The following is a 22,617-nucleotide window of genomic DNA, read 5'->3' as shown; positions in this document are numbered from 1 at the left end:
ATCATGATGACTTGTTTTTGTTTGGTATGGGTTACTACTATCGTTCCCCCGTGAAAGTATGGTTATGGGTGTATCTAACTTAGTGCAACTAATCCCATGTTTGATGATGAATTGTTGAGAAATGAATGATGTAGTTGCACCAGTATCAAAAAGTACTTTGCCAGGATGAGTGAGTATCTGGAGCGTACCTATCACCGCCTGATCGGAGTTGACCACCTCCTCCAGACTGGTGCAGTTCAGCTTGCCGAAGGGCTTCTTATTCTTCCAGTTCCCTCCGGTGTTTCCTCCTCGACTTCCTCCTCCTCCAGATTGACCTCCTCCGGTGTTTCTCTTGGGGCAGTCCTTCAGCATGTGCCCCTCCTGGCGACAACCAAAGCATATAATCTTTGGCTTCTTACAATCTTTCGCGACATGTCCTTTGAATCCACAGGAATGGCATATAATCTGGTTTGCAGACTGATATCCTTGGTTCCTCCTCTGGTTGTTGTTGTTGTTATTGTTGTTGTACCTTGGCTTGAAACTCAAGCTGGTATTGGGCTTGTTACTAACAAACCTCTTAGGCTCAAACTTGGCCTTTTTCCTTTTCTCCTCCTGCAGTTGTTTAAAATCATCTTCCAGAGTGATGGCAGCATCCACCAACTCTTGAAACTCCGTTGCTCTCATCATACGGAGCTGTACCTTGAACTAGGGACTTAACCCCTTCAGAAACCTCTTCTTTTTCTTGTCCTCGGTGTTGACTTCTTCAATAGCGTACCGGGACAGCTTTGAGAACTCACGACATAAGTCAGGATTGCCTTGTCCTTCTGCTCGAGATTTTCAAATTCTCGACGCTTTAGCTCCACAATACTTTCAGGGACATTGGATTCCCTGAACTTCCTTGCGAACTCCTCCCATGTGAATACCTTTCCAGCCGGATATACGGCTACAATGTTATCCCACCATGATGCGGCGGGTCCACACAACAGATGTGTAGCATAACGAACCTTCTCTTGGTCATTACATCCAACGGTATTGAGCTTTCGCTCAGTATCCATAAGCCAATCTTCCGCGTCCATTGGCTCGGGCGCGTATGCAAAAGATATAGGCTTGGTGTTCGGAAGTACTGCTAAGGTGACTCCCTGATTCTCGGGTCTCTCAACTCCGTTCGTTGCGGCAATTCCTGGAAGAATTTATTCTGCTGCTCCAACGTAATACGTTGTCTCTCTTCCACCATCTGCATGTACTTGGATGAAATTCTGTTGCGTCATGGGTGGTGGTGGTGGTGAAACGATTCTGGCTGCTTCGTCGGCCTCTTCCTTTTGTTTGGCTTCGCGCTCCATGCGCTGCGCTTCGGTCTCCTCTCCTAACGCTCCCGACATAACCCCCTAGTTACGCAACACAAGATGATACTCATAATTACTCCATGCGCAAGTTTTACGAGCTCAACATTGTGCACGAGAACTAGTCACGCAATGGAAATCAAGAAGCAAATCCAAATCATACAAAACATATACCATAAATTTACATACTTAAGTGGTCTTATTACAATACTCAAGTCGATGTGAGTATGCAAACTCACTTATTAAAGTATATATACAAATTTCTACAAAATATTACACTCTACAATACACGTGGTACTTGTGTATTGTAGCTTTGCTTCCCTTGGTAGTCTCTAGACGATCTTCACTCCCGATACATTCCGAGGCTTCCATCCGGTCGAACGTGTCGTTCTCCGACAAAACCTGGAACATAAGGTCTCCCCGTTGGCTGGTAGTCGGAATCCGATGATGATCCTAGGGAGAAATCAGTGTTCATAAACTGATCATTCAGTGCATCGTAGTCCACCCATCGGGTGTACTCCCATGTACCTACACCATAGGTATTTCCTACATTCGTATCCGACTCAACCTGTGTCAGATACCCTCCAACTTCCTCCTCATTCCACGGATAACTCTGGTGCTGGGTCGTGGCATCTTCATTCATCTCCCCATCATAATACGTTGTGGTACTATGAGTTCCCGTATCAGACCCCCAACGCCAACCCGTGGAGTTTTCTATCGGAGTCACGGAACGCTGATTGTTCCCGGATTCCTCTCCACCCTCATATCCCCCATAGGAACTTCCCAGATAGTTCCCAGGTGTAACAGTGTAGCTTCACGCTCAAAAGGATCTATACTGATATAATCACCAGCTGAGTAGGCTGGTGTGTGCACCTCATTCTCCATAGGTTCCTTCCCCTTAGTCTCCTCCTTGGGTTCGGTAAACTCCTCTAGCATTGTATCAATTGCTCCCGTCAAATGACGGTTCAAGCTGAAAGAGTAATGATATGAAGTTGCGGCTATTGTCCATATATTTTGCTTGCTTCGGCTGGTTTGCTTTTGGCATATTTGAAATGGTTCGGCATGGGATCATCGTCCTCCTCCATATGAGGAATGTGTGTGAATTCGGAACCCATAAGCTCTTTCGTCTTATGCTCCCGAATATCGGTTATGGCTCTCATAACGGCTATATGGTAGGCTGTGTTCATAGTTCGGGCTTCCCCTGCTGGCATTACTACGCTCATTCCCAAAGATTCGGGAAGTCGTAGCCCTACCCTACATTTGGCCAATACAGTACCATCATAGTACATGTATTTCTTTACTTGAATACGGGGATCACACCCAAATTCAAGTAACATGGCTCGTAGAATATCCGCAAGTCCTCCTTCGTATTCACTCAGTATGGAATCCATCACCTTCACGTTTCGTCCGGGACGTGAACTTGCCATGTTGGCTGTAGAAATAGAAAGATTATGAGATTAGTAATAATGCATCATAATAGAGATAATAAAGAATTATCGCACTAAAAGATATGATTGTTGTATTCTCAAGTGAATATACACCATATTTTTAGAGAATTCTTTACTAATCCTATTTGACTCCTAACGTTCGGTCCCATTTACTAGGTTCCAACCTAAGGTCAAAGCTTTTGCTCTGATACAAACTGTGGTGACCCTGCATACCACTGCATGTTGTAGTATGCCAGTCGTTGATATAACATTCACGAAGTACCATTTCGCAAATATTACATACCTCAGAGTAGTACAACAGAACATAGCAGGGTCCATAACTCATTCACTTATTATTACAAGCATCAAACATATATTGTCTTGGAGCTCCTCTTGGGTCCTCAGAGGGATACTCCTGGGTTCGAGGTGAACCCAACTTAGCTTACAATATAAGAGTCTCATTAAACTATACATTTATTGCCTCGAGCGGCTAAATACTACGAGTTCGGGCTGCTCGGTTACTACTACTCTTGGATGTCTCTAGGCTTGATCTCCTCCGGAAGCCTCTCCGGATCCGTAGACGATGAGGTAGTCTACGCCTTCTATACCTCCGAGAGGTCCGGTTCTTCATAGCCGATGATCTCGGCTCCTTCATTGTTGTCGTAGTCCTCCTCCGGACGATTCGGACAATCTAAGCATGGGATTTAAGAGTGGTATGAGTACGAGCGTACTCAACAAGTTCATTATAGATAAGAGGTGTTTAATGCACTAGCTACGATATTAGACCGGAAAGTCTAATACCAATGCAAGTTTTGGTAAACATTTCTTCAAGAGATTGCTTTTATTTCAAAGAGCTATGTCCGTCGGCCTTCACCGGTTTACTAGAACTTCATGGAGCTCCTTTCCGGCCGCGTTCGCGGTTCCATATCCGGAACGGGGAGTGACGAGTCACGATTCTTTACACTCTGCGAGAGGTGTGTTGCTTTACCCATAAGAGATCTTAACCTTGGTGCCAACCGGGCAGCTTTCCCGTCCACACTTCCTTCGGTGTGAGGCCCGGTATAAGGTCTAGCCAATCATGTTCCTCCGCTACCTCGCACACCCACCCTTTGTTGCATACCCCGACCATGGGTCCTCGTCGGTCCTCTTATACCAATTAAGGATGGACCCCGACCACGACAACGGTTTGGGACTCGTTAACCAAACTCCTTCGCCGGTAGCTGCAACCCATCATAGACCACTTACCGTGGGGAATTAGAATGGGATCCCCACCCCACCGCTTGCCCAACCTCGGGTCAAGTGTCTACGGTAAGCGCATCCGTTGATGTACGAGAGGTGGAAACACTTTTGACTACTCCGTCCCACTCCGGATCTTATGGTTAACACGAGTATTACGGCACAAGAATCACTTGGCGACATTTGTTGTTTAATCCTAGATGGATATTAATCCTTGCAATGGAACCTCCACCATATCAACACAATCCATGGTTCCATTGCCCACCACATAGTCATATTCATAGTTATGAAAGTAGTGGTTTTGATTTTTATGCAATAGTGATAACCATAATACTTTGCAAGTAATTTGATAGAAATACTCAAATGACATGAGCAAGTGATGAACTTGCTCGAACAACTGCAAAGTTTTGCGGTTGGATGGTGTGGACTGACCCTTGTCCTCCGGTTCCGAAAAATAGCATCATTGTCCGATAAGGGCAATGGTTAAAGAAGCATTGATGCATGATTCCAGTTTTAGGTTTTGTTCCCCTTCCGATGTCTTTATCATTTCATGAGAGGTTAATACTAAGAATAATTTGGGGATACTTTATTTAGGGCAACATACAACCTTGAGATGTTGTCAAGGTGTTTTTAAAGTCCAAAAGAATTTATGGACTTATTTTCATTATTGAAAATACTATATGTGATTTAAATGATTATTTTAATCATCAAATTTGAACTTATTCTTGTTTATCTTCAAAAATTCTATTTCATATTTTATTATGATAGAGTTTTTTATACTTGAGTGGTTTTCATATTTTTAATTATTTTTTAGAGCTAGGAAACATTTATTGTGCATTTTCAAAGTTTACGCATTTATAAAGTATTGTGAAATGGCAAAAATGCCCACGGGCCCACCTGTCGGTGTAACCCAGTGGGGTTAGGTCGACCGACTCACCTGGTCCGGCTCGACCAGCCTCACTCCTCTCTCTCTCTCTCTCGTGCGTGTCCGAACCCTAACCCTAATCCCCTCTCTGGCGATTCGTGTCGCCCCCGCCGTCGCCGCTTGATTCCGGCGAACTCCGCCGGACTTGGCCCCGCCATGGTGCGCAATCGACGCGCTCCACGACGGCGGTCATCCTCATCCGCGTCGATCTGGAGCGGTTGCTGCTCCAGCTCGTCTTCGATCTCCTCTGAGGCGGCTAGGGTTACGGGATCGTGGCGATCCCGCTGCTTCCTGGGCTCCAGGCGCGATGGCGCCGCCGTGGACCTCGCCACGGTGGTGTGGGGCGTTGCGGCGCTTGTCGGAGCATGGCCTGGCCTGGCCAGGTGCTACAGAGCACTCGGCGCGCGCCGCCGTGGCCGCCATGGCCGCATCTGCTCGTCTGCTTGCCCCCGGGTATGTGCGCCACCTCCTGCTCTCTCTCCTTTGCCTGTTCTACTCCTTCCCTTCCTCTTCTTCGTCTAGCTTGGTCACTGGCTCGCCGTGCCTCGTAGAGGTGCGGCCATGCCGTGATGCTGCTGCTGGTTACGCTTGTGTTGCTTTGTCTTGCTTGTCTTGCTCGTCTTCTTTGTCCTCGCTCATGCTTGTTCAAGCCACTTGCCTCTCCGGCCTTGACCATTGTTGCCCTGGCCATTCGAGTGCTTACCATTCTTGCTAGGTTCTTCCCTGTGCCTCTGTCTTGTTTCTATGCTTGCCTGACACTCATGTGTGATCATGTATGCTTTAATGGCTTAACTGTAGTTTGCTATTATTGCAAATTTGCAAGTGCCAGTGTTGTTGTGGCTAGTTCTTGTGCTCAAATTCATGAACCTGCTCATCTGAGCATTACTGTTGGCTTGATGGTATGATTCAGTGATGAGCATTAAGTGTTTTACTTGTTTGTCATGGTGTGACGCCCCGGAACCGGTACCATGAGGATCCCAGCGAACCCGCCGAAATCCGCACGATATCGATTCAGAGACGCCCTCCGACACGACGTGCGCGACGAATCACACACGTGATGCCAGAGGAATTAACACGAGCGGTAACATTACAACGGGATTACAATAGAGCCCACAAGATACATATATTACAACAACGACTCCAACGAGTCAAGATACAAATATACAATACAAAGATCCAAATCATACGAAAAGATCGAATACGTCCGAGTACGGACAAGATACAAATTGGACTAAGAGTCCCGAAGATAACCAGATGGCGTCCATAACCCCGCCAGAGCCAAGCCGGAAGGGTAACCTTGCTAACGTCGTCATCTCGTACTGTCAAAGTCGGGCCATCGGTTGCCGAGCAAAAGGGGAGGAGACAAAAAGAAAGGAAGGCGAGGGTAAGTACCATTGGCACGTACTTGCGAGACAAGACCGGCTATGCTCGGCGGTGGGCGGTATAAACTTCACCCGGCTATATGTGGAGTTTAGCGGCGAGCAAAGCTACTATCCAATAGAGACACGCTACAACATCCGTCTACTCAGAGAAGATAAGAGAGCGCACAAGGTAACAGATAAATACTACACAAACATAACCCAGCCAATGCGATCCCCCTTCGCCAAGAGGTATTGCAAAGGCACACACACTTTTTGAAAAAGTTTTATTAGCAAATTATTAGCAACAGGAAAATAAGGTGTAAGTTGTTCTATGATCAAATTATACAATTCCAAGTCGTCCATAACCGCGGACACGGCTTATCGATAAGATGTACACCCTGCAGGGGTTGCCCAAATGTAACCATACGCATGCTCGAACCCACTTACTACGGTGGAGTCTCACATCAAGACCGTTCCCAATGCAAGAGAAAGTTTAATGGGAGCCACCCCACTAAGCTACCCGTGACGAAGTTCGGCCGTACTCCGATACGGACCCAGAGGTTTGTGCCAACGGCTAAGCTAAGTGTGAACAACCTGCTTTCGCTAATCGTTCCACGATATGAGTACAGTACATAATATAAACACCCGAAGGAAACAAGAAGTAAATCGTGCATCGTGCATATGGGCAAATAAAACCAAGGTTGTGGCTCCCAATAAACAGACTCGAGGAAAGGTAGTGGGTGATGGGGGTCCCACTCCCCCACGTACGGGTAGAGCGCTCAATCTCGGAACTGATAACAAGAACTCGGGTCCTAGGGGACATTAGCAAGTCAAAGTTCCGATGCTTTCGCAAAGGGGCTCACGGATGCCTCTCGCTTACAATTTTAGTTGTTAACAATAAAGTAAAGCATGTGTATCTCCAACAATTGATATAGCATGTGAAAACCTCCCAACAAGATATCCCAAACATTTCGAGATATCAACAAAACCCTAAACTCGCCTACGACTCGCAAAGCTGGCAAACAACAAACAATAGGTAGGGCGAGGAGGTGTATCTCGGACATATAGGTAACAGGTGGATAGGACACGTGACACAACAGAATCGCAACATAAGGATAGAAATAGATCAAAAGAGCATGTAAAAGTAAAATAGGTGAAGGGGTGGGCTCGCCTGTGAAAAGCAGCAGAAGAACTTGTCGTATCTCACAACACCACTTCGTGATCCTATCCGGGAAGAAGCAATGCTACAACAAACAGCGGATGCAAATCTTACAACTACGGAGAAGAATTCGGCATGCTCAAGATGATATGCATGGCATGAAGAATATGGTGCAATGCAACTTATCCATTTTAAGCGGGATCGGAATCCCGGCGAACAATTATTAGGTTTAAGTTATTTTTCTACCGCACAATTTAAGTGTTGATTAACATGGCAAGCAAGGCAGGGGTGTGCTACTTCAATATTAAACGGAGCGGAGAAATCATATCCGGTAATTCCCAAATACTCCGTGTTTAAATATTAGGTGCAATGCAAACTACAACGTCACGACATGATGCTAGATGTAAACAAGTATATGGATGGCATATTCAAATTCATTGAATTTTCCCGATTGAAATTGATATATAACATGTTTGATTTTGAGCTATAAATTAGAAGATATAAAATAACATGCTTTGCAATTGAAATAGAAGAAACAGACTAGACATAAGGGAACTGGGAGGTGGTGCTTAATTTGATTTTCAAACACAAGAGACTATATGCACGTATTCTGAAAACTGAAGCAAAAACATTGTTCTGAAACTGAAACTGGAACAAGGGCAGAAGAAAGATGAGCGTACATCTTCCCTGGGATGTGATCTTGTGTTTGCTCGGTGTGAACTAGTACCAGAACTGAGCAGAGATGTGTAGTAGAACCAGGCAGGACCTGGCCTGCACATTCGACGTGAAGCAGCACCTACACTGGGATTGATCCTGATACCACCAGGAAGAAGAGTTCAAGACGGTAGCCACTGGCCTGCTTTGACGCTGCTGATTCAGATAGACTGGTGTACAAATGAATTAACTCCAGGCGTGAGATCTGAACAAAACAAGAGAAAAAAAAATGGATTTAATTGGCCGCTGTGGGGATTTGGAACAAAGGAGCTGATGGTTGAAACGAAGTCACGAAGCAGTTGACCTGAAATTCAGATGTTGAGAACGAATAGGCGCTGCGCAAATTGGACCAACTAACTGTCGGAGATACCTTATCTGACGGAGATGCATAACAGCAGGCCGGGCTTGGAGAAGATGGCGTCGAGCACGGCCCTGACGATGGGCGAACAGCGAGGGAGAAGACGGCGCCGGACGTGTGCCTCGACTGGGCGGACGTGGTGGAGTAGGCGCTGGGACCGGGGTCAACAGAGGGTCGCCGGCGACGAGGTCCTGCGGGCAAAACGGCGTTACCATCGGCAGGTCGGAGAAGAGATGAAGGAAGTTGATGGTAAGGTCCAGGACAACGTGGAGTTTACCAGGAAGACCGTGGAGGTGTTGACGGCGCCGAGGCATGGCCGGAGCAGTGGGGCGACGACGAGTTTGGCACAAGCTCGCGGTGCTTTTCTCTGAAGTTTTAACTGAATTTCTGTCTCTTCTTCTCTGCTTCGTGGGAGAGGGAAAAAAATAGAGGAGGGAAGCAGTGGCGGCGCGATATGGGGAGGCAGACTAGGGTTTGCTGGGTCTCAGAGAAGGAAAGGTAGAGACGGAAAAGGAGCAGCTGGCCTGGGTGATTGGCGACAGCGTGCGTGACCATGTGAGGGAGATGACAAGGAATGAGGTGGTTTTGCTTGGCAACAGAAACGATCAGACATGTAGATGGGCTGCTGGTTGCTGCTTCTCTTCTGCTCTCTTTTCCTTCCACTTATTTCTTTTTCTCACAGATTGTTCCAGGAAGCAAAGATAAACCAGAGAAGGATTTTAATCAATTTTGAAAATCTCTAGAGAGGCTCTCTGAAATTTTAAATAACATTTTAAAATATTTACTTCCAGTTAGTTGGATTGAGTTTTTTTTTTCTTCTTTAATTTGAAAAAGAAAGGGAGAGGGAGGTTTATTAAATAAAACCATATGAGAAGGGAAAACCAAATAATTTTTATTTAAAATAATTTTTATTTGATAAAATTTGGTAGATGATATGATGCATGATGCATGATGATGCATAAAAGAAAAAGAACAAGCAAAATCTATTATGGGTATTACCCGGGCCGTTACAAACGACACCACTAACAAGGAACCTCGCCCCGAGGTTCCACCTCAAGGTACAGGGGAGAGAGGTGAACTATCGGATCTTCAGGTGGCGTGTCGATCTCCTCGACACCACTAACAAGAGTTCTTGCTCCATGCTGATCGGTGACACCACTAACAAGAAGTCGTTGTTCCGCTGTTGATGATGCGCTTTCGTCGGGATCCTCCGAAGATCGGACCTAATAGGTGAGGGGCAAAGATCGTCCAACCCGCGTAGAGACCTAAGACTCGGAAAACTCAGATAAGAGAGAAGACTCAAAAATCGCAAAGGTAAGAGGAGAAAGAATAGAGGTAAGGAGAAAAACAGAGCTAGTCAGATCTATCCAACGAGTTTTCATAAAATAGTTTTGACACTAACACAACGTCCGTTGGCAAGGTTATCCTATAGGCTGGACTAGTGGGGTACCGTCAACCTGAGCTCTGATACCAACTTGTGACGCCCCGGAACCGGTATCCTGAGGATCCCAGCGATCCCGCCGAAATCCGCACGATATCGATTCAGAGACGCCCTCCAACACGACGTGCGCGACGAATCACACACGTGATGCCAGAGGAATTAACACGAGCGGTGACATTACAACAGGATTACAATAGAGCCCACAAGATACATATATTTGTTTACATCTAGCATCATGTCGTGACGTTGTAGCGTGTCTCTGTTGGATAGTAGCATCTGGCTTGTGTTTCACTGATGCTTTTACTTGACCTGTGTGGCACTCAAGCATGTGCTGGTGCATGCTCTTGCTTACCCCCAGCACCTGCTGTGGCTTGCAGTGATCATCTAGATCATTAGCAAGTGTATGTATTACTGGTTGCTTGTGTATTTCAATTATCTGTCTAGTTTGGCTTAATCACATGGATAATTGATGTGAACTGCTCTGCAGTTATGATCATTTCATTGAGTTTGGTAGGGTTAGATGGATGCCAACACTTGGTTGTGTACCCTAGCCCTCCTTTTGAACCCTACTGGGTGATGATATCTGTGCATGGTTTCTTTGTTGGAATTGGTTAAGTGGTTGAGGTGGCCTTGACAGCAATTCTTTGCTGTTAAGGTAGCTCCCACCCTTGTTGGCTAGCTGTGACTCACTGGATGCTTTCTGGGTGATTCTTTTATTGAATTGCCAGTAGCTTTTGATGTTGAAATCAAATAGACAATAATTTGTCTAAACTCTGATGGTTAATGAACCATTTAGTGCTAGTAAATTAGACTGGCTAGTTAGGGATTAAATCATTGTTGGATTTCTCTGGTTGTGTCACTGTGTTGACACAACCAGTGTTCCCTGGATGATTTCCTTCTGGTTAATCTTCATTTGCTTGCACCAAATGGCTGGATAGCCAGATGATGATACAAGCTGGGTTCTACCCTCTTTTGCTTCTGTGACTTGTGCATATGCTGGATTAGTATGAGCAAAACATTGCTTGCTCATGATTTATTTGTATACCTCACTCCAGCTCCTAGAAAAGTTGTTGGTGTAGAGGTTTTTCTTCTGGTTGGTGACTTAAGCTTGCCTTGCTCCTCCTGGTTAGCTTGAGCTTGCTCTACTCCATCCAGTGCTTGTTCACAGTTGACAGTTCTTGGTGAAACTGTCCCTGGATGATTTCTGAGGGTTTGCTGTTCTTCCTGTTCTAAGTGTTCTGGTGTTCTTGATGCACTTACCCAGCTGCTGGTGTCGATGGACTGGTTAGGTTTTACTGTGGAGGTTTTTATACCTCCCTTTCATTGCCTTCCTGGTCGACAGCTTGGCCTGGCAAGCTTGTGGTGACTCACTGGCCTGTGTGTGCTGTTGGGCATGCACACTACCTTGTGAGCAGTCTTGCTGTGTGTGTGTGCAAGTGCTTGGTATTTGGCTTGGTTCTTGGCTGGGAGTGGATCAGCTCGGCAGAACTTGATCATATCTGCTCAATTCCATTTTTTTTCTAACCTGCCAAGTGGCTTTGCCACTTGGCATAACTAGTTCTTTGTTGTGTTTGTGTGCAGGTTTCAAGTAATTGATCAAGATGATTGAAAGATCGAGATGTCGCCTAGAGGGGGGGGGGTGAATAGGCAATTACAAACTCTTGCGGATTTGTCTTGTAATAATGCGGAATTAAACTAACGTTTAGTTTACAAGCACAAACCCTAAATATGCTAAGCTCAACTAAGTGTAACAATAGCAACTAGAGCTAAGCAAGATAGGCACAAGATATATGTAGCACAAGTGATAGCAAGATATATGTACTTCAAGCACGATGGCTATCACAAGGAAAGAGAGCTCGGGTATAGAAATAACCGAGGCACGCGGAGACGAGGATGTATTCCCGTGTTCCCTTGCTTTGCAACAAGGTACGTCACGCTTGGAGGAGTGGAGGTCCCACGAAGGATTCCTCGCGCCACGAAGGCTCACCCTATTCTCCGAACCACACCCACGAAGGATAATGGCCCTTTCCTTATGGTTAGCTTTTCCTCCGCTCCGGAGATGGCAAGCTCCACAACCACTTCACAAGCTCCACGAAGGAGAAGCCCGGGCCCCTTCACAATCTTCCACGAAGAGATCACCGGGACACCAACCAAGCCAACTAGGAGGTCACCCTCCAAGAGTAACAAGCTCACGGTCTCTCACTCGAACAAATCGTGGTGGAGAGCTCAACACTATGCAATGATGCAAAGCAAGAACACTAGAGGTGTTCAAGTCCTTCACTCTCAAATCCCACCCAAACAACAAGTGCTAGGATGAGATTGGAGAGGAAGAACAATGAGGAAAGTCAACAAAAGACTCCAAGATCTAGATCCCAAGAGTTCCCCTCACTTAGAGAAGAAATGGATTGGTGGAGGTTGTAGATCTAGATCTCCTCTCTTAGATCCCTCAAGAATGAGCAAGAATCATGGGAGGGAAGGGAGAGGAAGCAAGCTCAAGAGGTTCAACAATGGTGGTCAAAAACGTGCTCAAGAACCCTAGAAAACTGTTGGGGAAGAAGCCCCTTTATAGCCAAACGAAATATGACCGTTTGGGGCAGATCTGGGAGTTTTCCGTGCAGCTCGGCGGAAAACCCGGCCGACCGGGCCGGTGACCGGGCCGCCGGCGGAAAACCCGGTCGACCGGGCCGGTGACCGGGCCGCTCGGCGGAAAACCTCGGCCGACCGGGCCAGTGACCGGCCGCTCGGCGGAAACCCGGCCGACCGGGCCGGGGACCGGGCGCCTGAAAGCCCCCTGGAAACCGTCCGGATGGCACCGGTGTGGGATCCGGTTGCTGACCGGACGAGCCGGTGAGACAGCCGGCGCCGCCGGGCCAAACATGAAAAACATGGTTTACAAAAAAACCATGATAACTTTTGCGTCCGGACTCCGATTTCGATGATCTTGGGCTTGTTGAAATGAGAACAACAAGCCCTACAACTTTATGCATAGAAACATCATTGTCCACCCACGGAGTAAAAATCATAAGATGAATGTTTGACCTATCTATAAAAGAGACACCGGTAAAACCTCCAAGCTTGAAAACGCAATAGAAGATGCATATGGATTCCGTTTTCGATGAACTTGGGCTTGTTGTAATGCTAGCAACAAGCTCAAGAACCTCACATGGAGAAACACCAAGAAGCAATAATATTTATGGAATGCAAAGCATGCAAAGGGTTGAGCTGCCTAAGACGATGTGATCAAGTTACCCAACCGAAAGCCCCTCTTGATAGTGCGGCTATGTATCCTATAACCCGGTCTCCCAACAACCACCTTGAGACCGGTAAAGGAAAACCTAGCAAGGCCATACCTTGCCTTGCGCATCCCGCTCGATCTTGATGATAGCTCTTCAAGCTCCACTCAAGCCGGAATGCCTCACTTGATCATCGTTACTTCGTGAAGACTTACAAATGCTCCCCCATACACTATGATGGGAAAGCTTCATTGATGCACATCTTCACATGTCCATTATCACCAAATGGACGGCAAGCTTCAAGCATGTGATCCACTCAAGTTGCTCATCTTGAACTTGCCCAACTCAACCTTGTATCTTGTCATACTCACTTAAGATAGAGCATGGCTAATATTGAGTTCCACATAAGAACTCCATCTTCATTTCTTCTTCTTGATCATATCACATATATATCTTCATACCGATGATCTTGATGCCAATACACAAGATATACATTTATCTTCATGGCATCCATACTTGAATCCAACACATGGAGTACAAGTAGTACCTATGGAATATTCCTTCATATAAACTCAATGAAAACATTAGTCCATAGGGGTTGTCATTAATTACCAAAACCACACATAGGGGCAATGTACCCTTACAATCTCCCCCATTTTGGTAATTGATGACAACCACAATAAGAGGGTTTATATAATGAATATTAGAAACAAGTACGCAACTTATCCGAGAATAAGTTGTATACAAGAGGTTGTATTTGATATGGTCAAGTAACGCAAAGCTACTAGCCCATATCAAAACCGGCTCTACTCACACAACTACAACAAATGCAAGAGATGTGAGTAGAACCAATATATATAGTGAAAACTCCCCCACAATGTATGCACGTGTGATGAACATGAATTCATTGCATATATTGTCAAGATTAACCTTTGGGATAGTTTCCACTATATATATACAACCATGCAAGACATATAAATATGGAATGCATGAGAGGCAAAACACTTAAGCACAAACCAAACTTAAGTATAACACCATTCCCTTAAACCCTCTAAACTTCTCCCCCATTGGCATCGATTGTCAAAATGGGTGAAAAATTTAGAAGGCCAATATAATGTGAGTTCCTCCCCAAAGTGTGCACTTCTCATAATTTGAGTGGAATCAAGTGCACATATCCAATGATGAATACTTGAAGGACGTCAAACTATATTGAGGATCAAAGATTGCATAAAGATAACATGGTGAAGTGAGCTTCAACAAGTAAAGTAAGCAATCAACGATCCAATTGGACAAACAAAGATATCATGATAAGAGAGATATAGTGCTCTAAATAAAATAAGAAAGCTCCCCAAGGTTCGTGCATAATTTATAATGTTTGCATTTGAATACAATATGCACAAACATGGAATCCTCACTCCCTATACATCATTTAGAACACAACTAAGATAAAGAGAATATGCTTATCAAGAACAACTTGAGTCCAACAATTACGAGATATGAGTGCATGAAGAAAAACAAATAAACTAAGCACTCATAAATCTTCTTTACCAATAACACTAAAATCAAAAGGATAAGAAGATAGTTGGCAAAGAACAAGGATATCAAGGTGATGGATTAACGCTCTTGTGTATATAAGTTTCTAAAGTGGACAAAATGATCCATAAAGAAACATGCACGCACAAGAGGTTAACAAAATAAATAAGACTAGATATCCAAAATGAAGTCATACAATATATCAAAGGATATTTGCTTAAAAAGCATATATAGCCTATGGCTCCAATTTTCACTAGTGGTATATGAATGAGCTTCAACTAAGAAAATCTCAAAAACATCACAACCAACAATAAGGGAAGTAGAGCTAGTTGGAATGTTTTGAGAAAGGCAACAAGTATCATAAATATGGATTTATTTCACAAATTCATCAATATTGCACACAAGAGCTCTTTGAGGAAATGATATGCAGTAAATTGCTAGAGGGCATATTTGTGATAGGTGAATCATAAAATATGATATATATAACCTATCATATGCATCTTCTCAAATTACTCAAATGTTCAATAAGAAGTTTTATTATAAAAGGGTTTTTCAAGAACCGCAATATTTTCGAAATAAATAATTTCATGCCAAGATACAACCTACAAGAGGTTGGATGCTATATGAGAATGCATGAATAAGATACTTGTTACCGAGATAGCAATGGCTTGATGTAGTAGATAAGAGTTCATCGATCATCCTAGCTTGACTCCAAAATTCATATGGTGACTACACCTTCCTTATAGATGAGACAAGCCTCCATTGCATCTCCAATATACCTAAAACATCATTCAAGTACATCTTGGTCCCCAAACTTATTGGGTCCAACATGGTTAGTCTAACCACAATATATAGGACACACTCCATATAAACATGTGCATATTTAGATGAAGTTTGAATTTCATGCACATCTTAGCCATTTAGGATTTGATGGAGTATATCCTACATAATGGATCGAAAGAAGGCAAGCATGCTACAAGTATAAACAAATTACATATAAGCATGCACCAAAACTTTTAAAGATCCAAGAAAGATATACTTTGGACAAAACACCAAAGGAATTAAATAAGGCATAGAGGTGTCACAAAACAAATTTGTTGTCCAAATTATATCTAAGAAGCAAATCACAAAAGATTTGTTCAACAAAGTTCAACAAGTGAACTAAGAAGAAACCATTGAGCATAGAGGATGAAATAAAGCAAACATGCTCAAAGATTTATCTCATTCAAGCTAGTAGAATATGTAAGAAGGAATGAGATAGCAAACTCCCCAAAAGAGCAAGGTTCGAACAAATAAACCAAACCCTCTACACCTTTCACAATGGCACAATGTACCATAAAGAAAAGGTTTGTCTTCCGAAACAAACACTTGATATGAATCAAGATAATTTATCAAAAGATTTTTTTTTCAAAGAGACAAGGAAGACACATGTGAGCAACAAGGATTTGTTGGAAATAAAATAAGGCAATAAGAAGCAATCCAAGGTGAAGGTGATCCATAAATTCAACCACATATAAGGTTATCAATTGTCAAAGACAATGAGTATATTGGAAATAATCTCCGGTGGTGAATTGACAAAGATAGTAAGGATCAACTTCACAATAAAAGGCATAGGATAAGTATATAGAATTAAGCACTATGCATGGATGAAGATTCTTGATAACTTCAACTAGTCACACAATCACGCACGGCAATGATTTGAATAACTTGAAGCAAACGGTGTCCCAAATAAGATATAGAGATATGTACTTGAGGAAAAACCGCACCAAGAATTTCTTATTCAAACAAGAACCAAAAGATGAGCAATAAAATCTTTTTACTACAAGTGGAGCTTGTTTGAGCAAACATGCCACCTAGGAACAAGATAATTAAGAGCATCAACTCTAAGTGGCATAACCTCATTTGTTCACATTTTCTAGGCTTGTGATATGTACAAAACATATTACTCCCCATAATGTGATAAAACATTTCTTCTAAATAAGAGGCAACTAAAATTCAACTAGAGATGATTAATGGATATTTAGAATTTGAATTTCTCATGAGTATGGCACACCACATAGTGACTAGATAATCTTGCAATATCAATACTAAGTGGTGGTACCCATGTACACACATTTTAAAGAAAGAGATATGCACAAAGCATATCACTCCCCCAAAATGGGATGTTCCATTAATCACTTCAAAGAGAGCCAAATAAGATATCATCAAGATGCATTAGGCTCAAAACAATACACAAGTATATGGTGAGTCAAACAAACATACTTGAACACACAAGATAAGCAAGTAAGACACAACACATACATACACATATTTGGTACAAAACCAAATATGCAAAGGGGCAAGTAACTTACAATAAGCATGAAGAGTTGAAGTATAAGTTACCGCAAGGAGGAACATTGGATTATGAGATATAGATGATAATCCATACGACTTGGCTTGGTCAAAATATAATATATGAAGATCCCTTAATTCTTCATGAAGTAGCCAAGTCTCCAAAGACCTCCACATGCACCTATTGATCAAGTTTGAGATTGTTGGTCCCCAACCAAGTTGGGTCCTAAGAGATTAGTCACAATAGGCTTGGCAACCCAAATGGTTCTTTTCTTGAAACCACTTTGAGTTCCAACAAACTTGGCAAACACATTGCCATCCTTATCCTTCCCTAGAGAATAATCATTATCAACAATTATAGGGTTAGATAAGGTACCACCTAAGCAAGAAGAAGCAAAGTGCCCCTTCTCACGGCATAAGTAGCAAGTGTTACCCTTTCTCTTCTTTATTGATTTCTTCTCTTGGGGAACATTATCTTGATTCTTCTTGGGAAGTGGCCTATCTTCAACTTGAGGTCGAGCATGAGCTTGACCTTGACCTTGTGGCCGTTTCCCTTGTTGTTTCTCACTCAAGTGCTTCTTCTTCTTCAATGGGCATGATCTAACATGATGCCCTTCAACCTTGCACTTGAAGCAAACCAACTTGGCCGGATCCTTGACTTTGTCTTGGCCCTTCTTCTTGTTGCTCTTGCTCTTGGACTTGTTCTTGTTATTGGAGTTGAATCCAAGTCCACTCTTGTCATTGGGGGATTGTTGCACACTTAGCATCTTGTCAAGTGCGGATTTCCCTTCATGACGCTTTTCCAAGTCTTTCTTCAAAGAAAGGACTTGAGCCTCGAGCTCTTTTATTTCCTCTACATGGTTAGTAGAAATACAAGTACTAGAGGAAGTAGAAGCTTCATTGTTAGAGCAACAAGGCAAATCAAGTAATCCAACACAAGGTGTATCACTAGTTTGACTAGATGGATTACAAGGACTAGCACATGGCAATATAACATTTTGGGTAGAGATTGTGCTAATGTCCACATGAGGCTCACAAGATGTTACCTTAGTGATACTAGCCTCATGAGCTAACTTTAGCTCATCGTAGGAAGTTAGAAGATCCTCAAGAGAGTGTGAGAGCGTTTTATTGTTTTCTTCCAATTCCCTACAATTGCTAGTTAGCAACTCAAGTTGAGCCCTTAACTCAACATTCTCCTTTAAGATAGATGCTTCACAAGAAGTAGAGTTAGTAGCACAAGCATCAACAATAGTTTTCTCATTTTTATGCATATAGGATTCAATTTTTTGTGTAAGCATGAAATTAGTATGCTTCTCATCTTTTAGCTCATGCTTGAGGAGAGTGAATCTCATTTCCCCATTTTCAATATGGGACTCCAACTCCACTATGGTTTCCCTATATTTATTCAAGGTATCCATAGAGTGTTCGAGATAAGCACGAGCTTCTTTATTACCACGAAGAGAAGCATATACCATTGCCATATCATGCACCAAGGTATTATGTTCTTCATCATTATCATCATCATCACTCTCATCATTAGAGGATGTGTTAGGAGTCAAAGTAGGAGATACCTTTGATCCATTTGCCATAAGGCACATGTGCATACCGGAGGATGAAGATGAAGGTATTCTTGAATCCTCATTTGAAATCATGTCTTGATCCATAGAGTGTTCGGTTTCCTCTACATTGTTAGTCAACAAGCAACTAGAGGAAATAGAAGCATTTTGATTATGGGAGCAAGACAAGGCAAGCATATCCTCATGAGATCTATGTAAGCAATTTACACATGATATGCAAGAACTATCAACACAAGCATGTAGATTATTTTCAATGCAAGATGTGTTTAAGTCCAAAGAGGAACCATTGCAATGAGATAGAGATGAAGAGTCATCACTAATGAGCACAATATCAACATTGCAATTTCCCTCACCACTCACCATATCATTACCTTGTGTCTTGCAACACGTTGGTGAAGTGGAAGAAGATGATATATCATCACGACCGGAGGTGGAAGCAACTTGGAGCTCTTCATGATGTGAAGGGGAAGAGAGCTCCTCGGAGTCACCACCGACCAATTGAGAAGTGGATCCACCAAACATTTCCTTAAGCTTGATCCACATCTCATGAGACGATTTTCGCTTTATATATATCAAGAACCTATGAAAATCTGGTCTCAAAGAGAATACAAGCTCATTAGATACTTGAGCTTCAAGATGTAAGTTTTTCTCATCCTCTAAAGATAGATTTTGAGGATCCATCGGAGGAGAAAAACCTACATCTAGAAATTGCTCTATATGTGGACACAAGGTCCGAAGATTACAAAGCAAGCAATTTCGCCACAAAAGATAATTTGTGCCATTAAAGACAATTGTGTCATTGTGCACTATACTAGCCGACATCTTTACTCTCAAGGCGGTGAAGCCTAAAACAAGGAGAGACCTTGCTCTGATACCAATTGAAAGATCGAGATGTCGCCTAGAGGGGGGGGGGGTGAATAGGCAATTACAAACTCTTGCGGATTTGTCTTGTAATAATGCGGAATTAAACTAACGTTTAGTTTACAAGCACAAACCCTAAATATGCTAAGCTCAACTAAGTGTAACAATAGCAACTAGAGCTAAGCAAGATAGGCACAAGATATATGTAGCACAAGTGATAGCAAGATATATGTACTTCAAGCACGATGGCTATCACAAGGAAAGAGAGCTCGGGTATAGAAATAACCGAGGCACGCGGAGACGAGGATGTATTCCCGTGTTCCCTTGCTTTGCAACAAGGTACGTCACGTTTGGAGGAGTGGAGGTCCCACGAAGGATTCCTCGCGCCACGAAGGCTCACCCTATTCTCCGAACCACACCCACGAAGGATAATGGCCCTTTCCTTATGGTTAGCTTTTCCTCCGCTCCGGAGATGGCAAGCTCCACAACCACTTCACAAGCTCCACGAAGGAGAAGCCCGGGCCCCTTCACAATCTTCCACGAAGAGATCACCGGGACACCAACCAAGCCAACTAGGAGGTCACCCTCCAAGAGTAACAAGCTCACGGTCTCTCACTCGAACAAATCGTGGTGGAGAGCTCAACACTATGCAATGATGCAAAGCAAGAACACTAGAGGTGTTCAAGTCCTTCACTCTCAAATCCCACCCAAACAACAAGTGCTAGGATGAGATTGGAGAGGAAGAACAATGAGGAAAGTCAACAAAAGACTCCAAGATCTAGATCCCAAGAGTTCCCCTCACTTAGAGAAGAAATGGATTGGTGGAGGTTGTAGATCTAGATCTCCTCTCTTAGATCCCTCAAGAATGAGCAAGAATCATGGGAGGGAAGGGAGAGGAAGCAAGCTCAAGAGGTTCAACAATGGTGGTCAAAAACGTGCTCAAGAACCCTAGAAAACTGTTGGGGAAGAAGCCCCTTTTATAGCCAAACGAAATATGACCGTTTGGGGCAGATCTGGGAGTTTTCCGTGCAGCCTGGCGGAAAACCCGGTCAGACCGGGCCAGTGACCGGGCCGCCTGGCGGAAAACCCGGTCGACCGGGCCAGTGACCGGGCCGCCTGGCGGAAAACCCGGTCGACCGGGCCAGTGACCGGGCCGCCTGGCGGAAAACCCGGTCGACCGGGCCAGGGACCGGGCGCCCCTGAAAGCCCCCTGGAAACCGTCCGGATGGCACCGGTGTGGGATCCGGTTGCTGACCGGACGAGCCGGTGAGACAGCCGGCGCCGCCGGGCCAAACATGAAAAACATGGTTTACAAAAAAACCATGATAACTTTTGCGTCCGGACTCCGATTTCGATGATCTTGGGCTTGTTGAAATGAGAACAACAAGCCCTACAACTTTATGCATAGAAACATCATTGTCCACCCACGGAGTAAAAATCATAAGATGAATGTTTGACCTATCTATAAAAGAGACACCGGTAAAACCTCCAAGCTTGAAAACGCAATAGAAGATGCATATGGATTCCGTTTTCGATGAACTTGGGCTTGTTGTAATGCTAGCAACAAGCTCAAGAACCTCACATGGAGAAACACCAAGAAGCAATAATATTTATGGAATGCAAAGCATGCAAAGGGTTGAGCTGCCTAAGACGATGTGATCAAGTTACCCAACCGAAAGCCCCTCTTGATAGTGCGGCTATGTATCCTATAACCCGGTCTCCCAACAACCACCTTGAGACCGGTAAAAGGAAAACCTAGCAAGGCCATACCTTTGCCTTGCGCATCCCGCTCGATCTTGATGATAGCTCTTCAAGCTCCACTCAAGCCGGAATGCCTCACTTGATCATCGTTACTTCGTGAAGACTTACAAATGCTCCCCCATACACTATGATGGGAAAGCTTCATTGATGCACATCTTCACATGTCCATTATCACCAAATGGACGGCAAGCTTCAAGCATGTGATCCACTCAAGTTGCTCATCTTGAACTTGCCCAACTCAACCTTGTATCTTGTCATACTCACTTAAGATAGAGCATGGCTAATATTGAGTTCCACATAAGAACTCCATCTTCATTTCTTCTTCTTGATCATATCACATATATATCTTCATACCGATGATCTTGATGCCAATACACAAGATATACATTTATCTTCATGGCATCCATACTTGAATCCAACACATGGAGTACAAGTAGTACCTATGGAATATTCCTTCATATAAACTCAATGAAAACATTAGTCCATAGGGGTTGTCATTAATTACCAAAACCACACATAGGGGCAATGTACCCTTACAATGATCCAGAAGATCATCAAGTCCAAGATCAAGTGAAGATGTTCTTATAGTATTTAGGATATTTAGATAACTTGTAATTTTCCTTTTACTTTTTCTATTTCTTCAATTCTTGTAATGTGTTGTAATTCCATAATTCAATTCTGAATATTGTAAAGACAATGTATTATTTGTGTGATTATCAATAAAGCTCAAGTTTTCCTTAATGAGCTTAATTTAATTGTTGTATTACTTATATTCTTGCTTAATGATAATTGTTTGATAAATTATCTCAATTTTGAATTATTTGATAATCATTTGATGTTTGAATTTGAAATTCAAATTCAAATTTGGTTTGAATTCATTCAAACACTTAACTTGTAATTCAATCATGCAACTTAAGATTTTAATGCAATAACACTTCCCTCTTCTCAAAACCCTAACTTAGATAAGTAAGAACAAGTTTATCGCACTCTCGAAACCCTAACCTCGTAAGGTGTCGAGAGAGAAACCTGTCCCCCTTCAATGCAGTTTTGTTTTAAAAGCGCGAAATTTCCCCGTAAATTACAATGCAATGCACATCCATTTCTAAAATCTACCCCTCGATCGCCTCTAAACCTGGGACATTACACTCTCTTGACCAAGTTGGGAGTGCTCAATGGCGGCGCATGGCGCAGGAATTGAAGGCATTGAGCTTGGCGAGGGTTTGGACAAGGTATCTAGGTCCGTGGACCCGTCTGGTCAATACACGATAAGCTCAATGTATGCTAAACTTCTGCAAGGGGAAACGTTGCTCATTTCAAACATATATGGGTGATGAAGATCTCTTTGAAAATTCAAAATTTTCCCTTCGACGCTAGCTCTGGA

The sequence above is a fragment of the Lolium rigidum genome, chromosome 3, assembly GCF_022539505.1.
Source record: "Lolium rigidum isolate FL_2022 chromosome 3, APGP_CSIRO_Lrig_0.1, whole genome shotgun sequence".
NCBI classification, from domain to species: Eukaryota; Viridiplantae; Streptophyta; class Magnoliopsida; order Poales; family Poaceae; genus Lolium; species Lolium rigidum.
This window is presented reverse-complemented; position numbering follows the sequence as displayed.